The sequence below is a fragment of the Hoplias malabaricus genome, chromosome 6 (genome assembly GCF_029633855.1).
Source record: "Hoplias malabaricus isolate fHopMal1 chromosome 6, fHopMal1.hap1, whole genome shotgun sequence".
Classification (NCBI taxonomy): domain Eukaryota; kingdom Metazoa; phylum Chordata; class Actinopteri; order Characiformes; family Erythrinidae; genus Hoplias; species Hoplias malabaricus.
Genome location: NC_089805.1, coordinates 2,861,991 through 2,872,563, shown reverse-complemented (window position 1 = coordinate 2,872,563; position 10,573 = coordinate 2,861,991). Strand labels below are relative to the sequence as shown.

The following is a 10,573-nucleotide window of genomic DNA, read 5'->3' as shown; positions in this document are numbered from 1 at the left end:
GCCAGCTGTGGGTCTCCTAACTCTTAATATTTACCTTTCATTTTAACTGTTTTTAACACATCAGACTGGTCAATATCAGTTTACATAGGTTTATTTCATATGTCATTCTTCTGCATGTACCAATGTATATCTTTTAAAACAATGGTAAATATGGCATCTCTTGGTCTGTAACAATGTGACCTTGTAACAGCAAAACAAACAGGGAATGAGACACCTCATGCAGACAGTAACTAGACGAAAGAAATCATTCTTTATTTCTAATTTTCTGATTATTATTTCAAATACAAATATGCATACATGCCATAGCATTAAAATAATTATGTACTCATATATTAATACATCAAATTCAAGAAAAATAATGCATTTCTTATAAAGAGAACTTAAAGGTTAAAACTAAGATAAAACACTTAATAATAAATAACAAAGGACGGGTCATAAAAATCCTTTCAGTCACATCACAATCTCACTTTATCATTAATCTGATTAACTGAGGTGGTGCCCTGTCCAGGATGTGGTCCTGCCTTGTGCTAAATAATTCCAGGGTAGTTCTTGACCCACTGCAACCCTGATTTGGATGAATGGGTTACAGAAGCTTGATTAATGAATGATTAAACAAAACTATTAGTTATTGATCAGAAATATTTTTTGAAAGAATAACAGACAGAGAAAGCTGTGTTAATACACTGATATATTACTGACCAACATGGACAAGTCTGGTAGATTTTATCTCCTCTAATTCTTACAAAGCACTGGATAAATTTCTTTGTGTAACGATGTGTAAAAGATCATGACGCGTTATACACAAATTAACGCTCTCTGGAAAATGTTTCTATCCAGTCACTGCAGGTATAAATGAATAATCAGTGGCCAGTGAATTACCAGCTACTGGTTTACAATTTTTCATCAAATCCATCAAAGGCATTATAATCCTCCCCTATACTTTTTATTATTTTGCCTTTGGTAATTTATAAGCTTAAATCTGTTCTATTTTCAGGTTCATTTAAACTTTTACTGTTTTAATTTCTGTGTCTCCCAATTAACAACAATCATTTGTACAGTCCTCCCTTTGCTGTATTATTTTAAGGAAGTTTAGGAAGTTCTTGCTGACACTCATTCGCATATAGAATTAATAAATCTATCAATAGCTCTGCCAGGTTTAGTCCTCTGTGCTTCAATTTCTCTTTTTCCCTCCTTCTCTCCTTCCACGTAGCCTTCATTATGTCCCTCCACTTTTGCCTTTTTAACCTGTTCATCAAGTTTAGCACAGAATTCTCTCTCTGCTTCTTGTCGAGCTGATTGTTCTGTCTCTTTACGCAGTCTCTCCTTTTCTTGCTCATGTGTGTTTCTAAGGTAAGCCAGGTTTCTCTCTTCTTCTTGTTTACGAACTCTTTCTCTTTCTTCCTCTTCTTTTCTAAAACTCTCTCTCTGTGCCCTCAGTTTCTCTTCTAAATCTTTATCATATTTCTCTTCTCTTTGTTTTGCCTCAGTTTTTCTCTGGTTTTCCATGTCATTTTGCATCTGCTTTATCTTTTCATTAGCTTCATTCTCTATTCTTTTCTTCTCTTCCTCCTCTTTTTCTCTTCTTGAGCTCTTCTCTTCATCTCCTTTTTTCTCTCATGTTCATACTGTTGTTGTTTCTTCTTTTGCTCATTCTTCCACTCTTTCTCCTTAATCTCTATTTCTTTTCTCCACTTCTTCTTCTGTTCTTCTCTTCTCCTCTCCTCCTCTTTTATCCTCCTCTCACTCTCTCTCTGTTGAATTAACTGCAGCTCTTGTAGCTCCTTCTTTTTACTTTCCTCTGCGTGTTTGATTTTCTCTTCTAAATCCTTTCATCTTTTCTCTTCCTCTGCTGTCCTCTGTTCATACTCCTGCTGTAGTCTCTGATGATGCTCTCTTTCTTTCTGAATCATTTCCTCTTTTTCTTTCTCAAACATTTCTTTTTCTTCTTTCTGTTTTTGCTTCCATTCTTGTTCTTTTTTTCTTCTTCTTTCCTCCTCCTCCTTTTCTCTCTGTTTCTGATCTTCCTCTCTTTGTCTCTCCCACTGTCTTTTGTTCTCCTCTCTTTCTGTGTTTATTTGTGCCCTATACTCTTGCATTCTTATCTCATCCTCATTTCTTTTTTGATTGTAATTTTCTCTTTCTAGTTTTTCCTTTTCTCTGAACTCCTTTTTTATCTGTTTTTCTTTTTCTTTAAATTCATCCTCTCTTCTTTTCCTCTCTGTCTCTTGTTTTTGTCTCTCTTCCTCCATGGTCTTCTTTATTTGCTCCATTTCAGCTTCATGTTTCACTCTCAGCTCTTCTTTCTCTCTCTCTATCTCCTCCTCTTTCTGCTTCAGTATTCTCTCCTGTTTTTCTCGTAGAGCTTTCTCTGTTTGCTGGAACATCTCATTAGTGTAACAGCTTTCTCCATTTGCTTTCACCATGGAGTTAATCTTCTCCAGTAGAACAGAGACCTGGGTGTGATCGCCAGGATTTCTGTTATTGAACACATGGTATCTGCTACTACACTGATGAATAATGTTTTGTAAACTTGGTTCAGAATCTTTAATAAATGCCTCAATACTCGTTTCAGGCGCCTGCAGTTCATCTCCTCTGGTAAACAGCACCATGGTGTATCTCCTGGATTCATCACCAAACATTTCTTGAATCATCTTCACTGCTTCTCTTTCCTCTTGTGTTACGCGTCCGACTGTAAGCACCAGCAGAAAGACATGTGGACCTGGTGCTGCCATGGTGATACACTTAGCGATTTCCTTAGTGATCTCTTCATTGAGAATTCTTGTATCAAACACTCCTGGAGTGTCAATCACAGTGATCAGTCTCTGTCTGACCTCAGCTGACTCTTTCTCACAAACACTGGTCACAGATTTAGATGAAAGTAACTCAGTGAAAATCTTTTTCCCCAGAATGGTGTTTCCTGCAGCACTCCGGTCTTCCCCAGCAGCACAATTCTCAGACCTCCTGTATGAGGATTATACAAAAACAGTATTTTATCAATTAATGATGAACTATAAATTGCTAGTTACTAATGAAATACAACTGAGTTCATGATTTTGTTCCTTTGGAAATACATTTCTATTGTGAATAACACATGTGCATTAGACAGCTGGCATGTCATTACACTTGGTAACATTATACACCAATCAATCATAAGGTTATGATCTCCTCCTTTCTACATTCACTGTCCATTCTCTCAGTTCCACTGACCACACAGGAGCACGATGTAGTTCTACAATTAAACAAAGTAGCCCATCTATTGCTATTTTGTTAGCCCCCTTTCACCCTGTTCATCAATTATCAGAACCCCTACAGAACAGCTATGATTAGAGTGGTAGATTTTCAGTGCTGCAGTGACACTGACGTGGTGATGCCGTGTTTGTGTGTGGTACAAGTGGATCCGTTTTTAAACACTCACTGTCCACTGACTGTCCTCTCTGTTAGACAAAGCTACTTTGTTTGTCCACCTTGTAGATGTAAAGTCAGAGACAGTAGCTCATCTGTTGCTGCACAGTGTGTGTTGTTCGTCCTCTAGTCCTTCATCAGTGGACACTGGATGCTGTCAGCTGGATATTTTTGGTTGATGGACTATTCTCAGTAAGAGCTTTAATCAATCAATCAATCAAATTTTATTTATATAGCGCTTTTCACAACAAAAAGTCGTCACAAAGCAGCTTTACAGAGATCCGGGTCCAAGCCTCCTATGAGCAAGCCAGGGGCAACAGTGGCAAGGAAAAACTCCCTCAGCACACGAGGAAGAAACCTTGGAAGGAACCAAGACTCACACGGGGAACCCATCCTCCTCGGGTCGACACCGGAGAAACAACAGAGAACAGAAGTAAAAGTGAAATGATGACCGATGAAGGGGTTATAGTAATATAAATGTAGTATATTAGTGATGATGGAGAAGCAGAAATGAAAATGGTGAGGATGGTATTAGTGATGTATGAATCTGATGAAGGAGGAGGTGATCAGGGATTCATTGTGAGTTAAAATTAGGTGCAGTGTTAATCTGAGATAAAACAGCATGGCCAAGCATGATAGTGTAGGTGAGACAAGGCCAGGGTCTTGTACAGGACACGGACTGGATCAGGGCAACACCTGGAGAGCAGCAGGACATCTCAAAGCATGAGAGAGAGACAGGAGAAAGAAAGCCAGACAAAGGGAACAAATAAAAACTCTGGCAGCCCTGCTGTGTCTGATACAGTTGTACCAACCCAACACACACCAACACACCACCACCACATCAGTGTCACTGCCACGCTGAGAATGATCCACCACCCAAATCATTTCTGTTCTGTGATTGTCCTGGCCATTAAAGAATGGAGGAAAGGGGGTAAAAAAATATGCAGAGAAATGGATAGAATACAGTCTGTAATTAGAGGGGAAAATAGATATTAATTTAAGTGAATGATTTAATTCGGGCGGCACGGTGGTGCAGCAGGTAGTGTCACAATCACACACCTCCAGGGACCTGAAGGTTGTGGGTTCAAGTCCTGCTTCAGATTACTGTCTGTTAAAACTTTGGTGTGTCCTGTCTGTGTCTGCGTGGGTTTCCTCCGGGTACTCCAATTTCCTCCCACAGCCCAAAAGCACAATTTGGTAGAGGGATTGGTGACTTAAAAGTGTCCATAGGTGTGAATGAATGTGTGAGTGTGTTGCCCTGTGAAGGATTGGCACCCCCTCCAGGGTGTGTTCCTGCCTTGCGCCCAGTGATTCTGGGTAGGCTCCGGACCCACCATGACCCTGAACTGGATCAGCGCTTACAGACAATTAATTAATGAATTTGCAATTCATGCTCATGCTTTCTTTTAAGTGTTTTAAACTCCTGTGAGTAATATATAAAGGAATAAATAACAATGTATACATTTAGAAATAAGTTGAATAAAATGTAATAAACTATAACTAATTGTCTGGATTTCTGTTCTATTCCTCCTTGTGTCTGTCTTGTTTCTCTTGTAGATATGTGCTCTCTTTGAGAGCTTCCTAGTACCTATGCCTTGGTTCACCCCCACCCATGACATTAATAAATTAATGCATAAATAAATACATAAAAATTAGTGTAGAAATAAAAACAAATTAAGTTCAGATGAATAAAAAATAAATAAATATAAATGTGTAAATATATAAAAAAAAGAGCAATAAATGGTGAAAGGTATTGCAATCTGTTGCTTAGAGATGTCAAAAACACAAGAGCTGCTGGCCTTCTCACAGATAAATAAGACATGATCTCTGAGAGATTACACAAATGTATGATAAACATTATTTGTTTAAATTAATTCATACATTGAGTCTTATTCTTTATATATTTAAATGTACTTACCTTGAATTAGATTTATATTTTTGTCTTGAAGATTATTTTTCTTCATTTCTTCAATGTCTGACTTGTACTGTAACATTTGTGTCACCTGCGCATGCAGAAACATGGCTGTTGTGTAACAATTTCCACTGTTATTCATTTCCTTAGCCTGCTCTAAAAGCACTGACTTTCTGCTCTCATCCAAAACACAAACTTGTCCTTTGTAGGTTTCAATAATATCTTTAGTGGCTTCATTTAGCTCCAGTGACTCCTGCTGAGTGTCTTTATTAATGATGAATATTGTATGTTTGTTGAATTGGGATCCAAAGATCATCTGGGTCTTTTTTATTTCTTCTTTGTCTTCATCAGTGAGAGGACCTTCAGGAACAATGAGGAGAAACGCATGAACTCCACGATCAAAAAGATACAGCGGAGAATCTCTTGTACCACTTCCTCCTCTGAGCTCTGTGTGTTGTAGAGAGCAGGCAGCTCCACCAGAGAGATCAGACGTCCACACACTTCTCCCTCCCTCCTCACACACACTGAGCTGGACTGTGGACTGGACTCTTTCTGACCCAGTATAAGATCCGATATGGAGGACTTCAGTGTTGCATCACTCCCACACACAATAAAGTTCAGTCTCTGAAACACTGAAAGGAAATACAATATAGAACACATTCAGAAGCTAAAAATGAAATCTGTACATGTGAATAGGTTATATAAAAACAAATAAACATAATCCATAAATACACATAAACAATAAATAAATAATGAATACTAATAGTTAAATAAATTATATAAATAATAAAATAATGCTTACAATTTTTCTTGGTCTTCTTTTCCGGCACTGTTTCTTCAGACATCTTCCGTGCTGTTCTCTTTCCTTGTAGTTTTAATTGAGTGTTGTCAGATTCCTTCCACTGGAGATAACCCCCTCCATTCTCCTCAACCATCTTCTCCATCGTCTCCACAAGATCAGTACGACTGCATTCACTGTTAAACTCAACATGCTTGTAAGTGTATGTTGTAATTATCTCAGGAGAGACACTTTCAGCTTCATGTGCCCTTGAGCTTGATTCCATATTATGTACTTTGAGCACTAGGGTGTATTTACAGGATTCCTCAGGCAGAGAGTCATGGATATGATCCAGTCTGTTTCCGTCTGTCACAGTAAAATTGTCTGGCTTTAGGACCAGCGCTATAATATGAGGTCCAGGAGCACACAGAGACACACAGTCTTTCACTTTCTCACTCACTTCCTCTTCAGAGAGTTGATGATCAAACAGATGAGCAGCACTGGTGAGTGTGATGTATCTTCCCTCCACATGTCCTCTGACTGTCTCAGTGTGCTGTTCTACTGAAGGAGGAGGAGCTTCAGGATCAAGTGCAGCTCTGTCCAGGATGAAGTTTCCCACGTTGATGATCTCTGTTCTGTCTTTCCCCAGGAGAATAATCCTCAGTTCACTCACTGAAACATGAGGGGGAAATATTAACTGATCCAATTTTTACTGTTGTCCTTACTTTCTGCAAATGGACTACATTTATGGAGAGAAATGTTTCACAGAGGAGTAGAGCCACATTTTAGACATATTTCTTATCTTCAAACAACTTATTTAATAGTTTATCAAAAAGAAAAGGCCTGAGAAGCTGATACAAATTTGCTGAACTGTGTAAAATATTTAGTGATGTTTGTTGTAATCTGTGCATATACAGGAGAATCATCCTCATTTCTGACACTGAAACATGGGAAGAACATCTGAATTGATCCAATTATTACTGTTGCACTTAGGCATATTGGGTACATTTATGTAGAGAACTAACAAGATATTTAGGAGGAGGGGGAAGGGATAAGGGTGGTTTCTTACCCTCCTCCAAAAGTTACATATTGCAGTTTATGCTGAGCCCGGAGCAACGACAGAATCTCTGTTCTTCAAATGACAGGTCAGTGATGTATCACAATAATTCTGAAGCTATAATTCTAAGATTTATAAAAATACTAAAAAATACCTCATAGTGTTGCTGTAAATTCAAACTAGCTTTTTAATACTCTATCATAAAAAAATAGTTAATTTGTTAAATTTGTTAAATTGTCAAAATTTGTTTTTCATGTTAACAAAGACATTACTTAATGTTCATATTTATTTAATATTAATTAATCACTCTTAATATATGACTCAATATCTTGTTCATGTTAATTAAAGCATTACTTAATGTTAGTTAGTCAAAACAATGTAAATGTAAATGTATGATTAAAATGTATACTGCATTTTTAGTAATTGTCCCAACATTTCTGGAAATGGGGTTTTCAATATTACTTACTTCTAGGAGGTAGATGTAGACTGCTTCTCCTTCGACGTTTTGAAGGATCTGTGCCATGAACATAAAACACATTTTATTATTTTTGCTCAGGTACTGTATCATAATACATAATACTTATTGTATTGATACTATATATCTAACGTTTGGAGGCATGTTTCATAATGAGTGGCATTTCAAAATGAGTTAATTTGATATTTAAAATAGATCTTCAGCATCTTTATGTGGCTAATATTTATGTGACTGCATACAATACAACTATGTTCCAACTAGTGTTTGACTTTCTGGAAGAAGAAAAGCTGTTACTAAAACACAGGGATGGGGTTGGCCATTGTTATTGAATTGCTGTTTTCAGGAAAACCTAATGGTAGAGTAGATGTCTACAAGTTGTTTGGCCATATATATGTATGAACACATGAAATTACACAGCCTGTGATACATATAAAATAATAAACATTCATTTATTGTCTGTAATCGCTTATCCAGTTCAGGGTCGTGGTGGGTCCGGTGCCTACCCAGAATCAATGGGCGCAAGGAAGGAACACACCCAGGAGGGGGCACCAGTCCTTTACAGGGCCACACACACACACACACCCCTACGGACACTTTTGAGTAGCCAATCCAATGTGTGTTTTTGGACTGTGGGAGAAAACCTGTGAGCACTCCTCACAGACAGTCACCCAGGGAGGGACTTGAACCCACAACCCCAGGATCCTGGAGCTGTGCGACTGCGACACTACCTGCTGCGCCACCATGCAGGCAAAATAATAAACAATAACATGCAAAACAGTAAATAATCCAATATGTTTTATATTGGGCTTTGGAAAAAGAACTAAATATTTGAATAAATGTGTTATAAATATTTCAATATATATTCATATTTTGATATATTAACCTTTAATATTAATTATAATTTTTATAATTTTAATTATACAAATTATCTATATTAACCTTAATAATTGAAAGAAATGTTTAAATTCTGCTCATATATATACATATATTTATGATTAATGTTTTTTATCATGTATAGCATGTACTTTCTCTTGAGAAATTTCTTGTGCTGAGAAATTAAAAGACATCTTACACTTTGTAGATTAAAGCAGATTGATATATTATAATCAATTGCATTGGAGGTTAACCTGATTTTAATTGTAAAATGCAACAAGAATGAACTTGCACCTAATTTTATTTAGTCTTACAATCATGTGGTCATTTAGTTTGATTTTAATTCAGTAAACATAAGTCTTATCGCAAATGTATTAATGTGCTACACCACATTTGCTCTGCTTTTTTACATTAGGTACCAAAGAAGATATCTTGTATCTTGTATCTATGATCCCATGTTCATAATATGTTATGCAACAGTTTATAAATCCTTATTAGAGAGAGCCTAACATACAGCAGTCCATATTAGTTGTACTGTCTGCAATGAAGTCAAAGTACATTTTGAAACCATTTTTCTTTTATTTTCATCCTATATATCATTCAAAAATTTCCTGATTTAAGATCTATGAAATGAGATTAGCAGCAGCTATGAGACTAAAACACATTTAAATGCAACAATGTAGACAGCATATTAAAAATATATTCAGCAGTATGCAAACAATAGCGTAGAACACTTACATAAATCAGGTTCCATGTCAGAGGAGATCCAAAATTCATCCAAAAATTCCAAAATTTGTGATGTTTTTGGTATCAGGTAACAAGTGCTTCTATTCAGTTACTGTTCTGACTTAGAACTTGCAGGTCTGAGCAAAGTCCAAATGCACTTTATTTTATTGACTTCTGAATAAAGTCCATATATTTACAGCAGTTTAAAGATCACACTGTCTTCAACTGTAAAGGAGAGTCCAAAGTATATTAATTTGGCAGTACACTTATATGGACACATGTTGATAGCATTTTACATTAACGTTTGCTTCTTAAGGATTACTAAATGAGAAGGGAGCAATTAATGATACACTAAATAGAAAAATATGTAAGCATTATTTATCTGTGAAGTAATATTCTGTCTGCTGTTATCAACTCTAAAATGTAAATTTGTTTTTTAAACTAGGGGTGGGCAATATTGCCATAAAATAATATCACAATATTCTAGGGTATTTTGTCGATAACGATATTATTGGCGATATGAACAAAACACTGAAAAAAATATTTATTTGTTTCAAAAACACACTATTGCAACAAAATAAATGTTATATTACTATTAATTATATTAAATAATAATATATTTTTACACAATACCATGGTTTATTGTACATTGGTTATTTTGTAACCAAACCACCTCCATATGACTTAAGTCACTCCCCTTTTTTTTTGGAAGCAAATTCATTAGCCTCAGAGCCACTTTCCACCATACTTCATTGTGTCTAAATCCATATTATGTGACTGCAAGATGTCATTAAACAAGTCTGAATATTTTGTCAGTACCCAAATTCAAATAAGTTACCGCTGGTTGTAGATCATTCAGTGTGATGGCACCCAAGTTCTGGAATTCTTTACCGCAAAGTCCTTTTTTTTCTCCTCTTTTCTGTAAAGCGACTTTGGGTATTAGAAAGGCGCTATATAAATGTAACTTATTATTATTATCAATATTATCACAATATAGAGGTTTTATATGCCGATATTATTGAGAATGACACAATATGGCACAGCCCTATTTTAGACTGGGTAATAACAAATATTTGTAGTGTTCTAAATCAACCTCTATGTAGCTTTAAAAGTTTAACTAAGAGTCTTAAAGAGAGCAATTTCCAATAATAATAGCACACAGCAGAGTTGACAGGACATGGAAGAATGTCAAAGAATACAGATTCAATACAGAGGTTAGATAAAATCTGAAGGTGAATTGTAAGTTAAGGACAGTTAAGGCACTTTTCACTGCATAGTTTGTACTCAGCTCTACTTGCTTGTACCTGGTTGGTTTTCTATATAAAAGTATGCTGCACCTTGTGAAATTAA

At 36.2% G+C, this 10,573-nt stretch overlaps 1 pseudogene; it reads right to left on the bottom strand.

Annotated features, from left to right (window-relative positions):
* Window positions 1-499: 499 nt before the first annotated feature.
* On the bottom strand, window positions 500-5,423 carry LOC136699402 (GTPase IMAP family member 4-like; annotated as a pseudogene).
* Window positions 5,424-10,573: the final 5,150 nt, after the last annotated feature.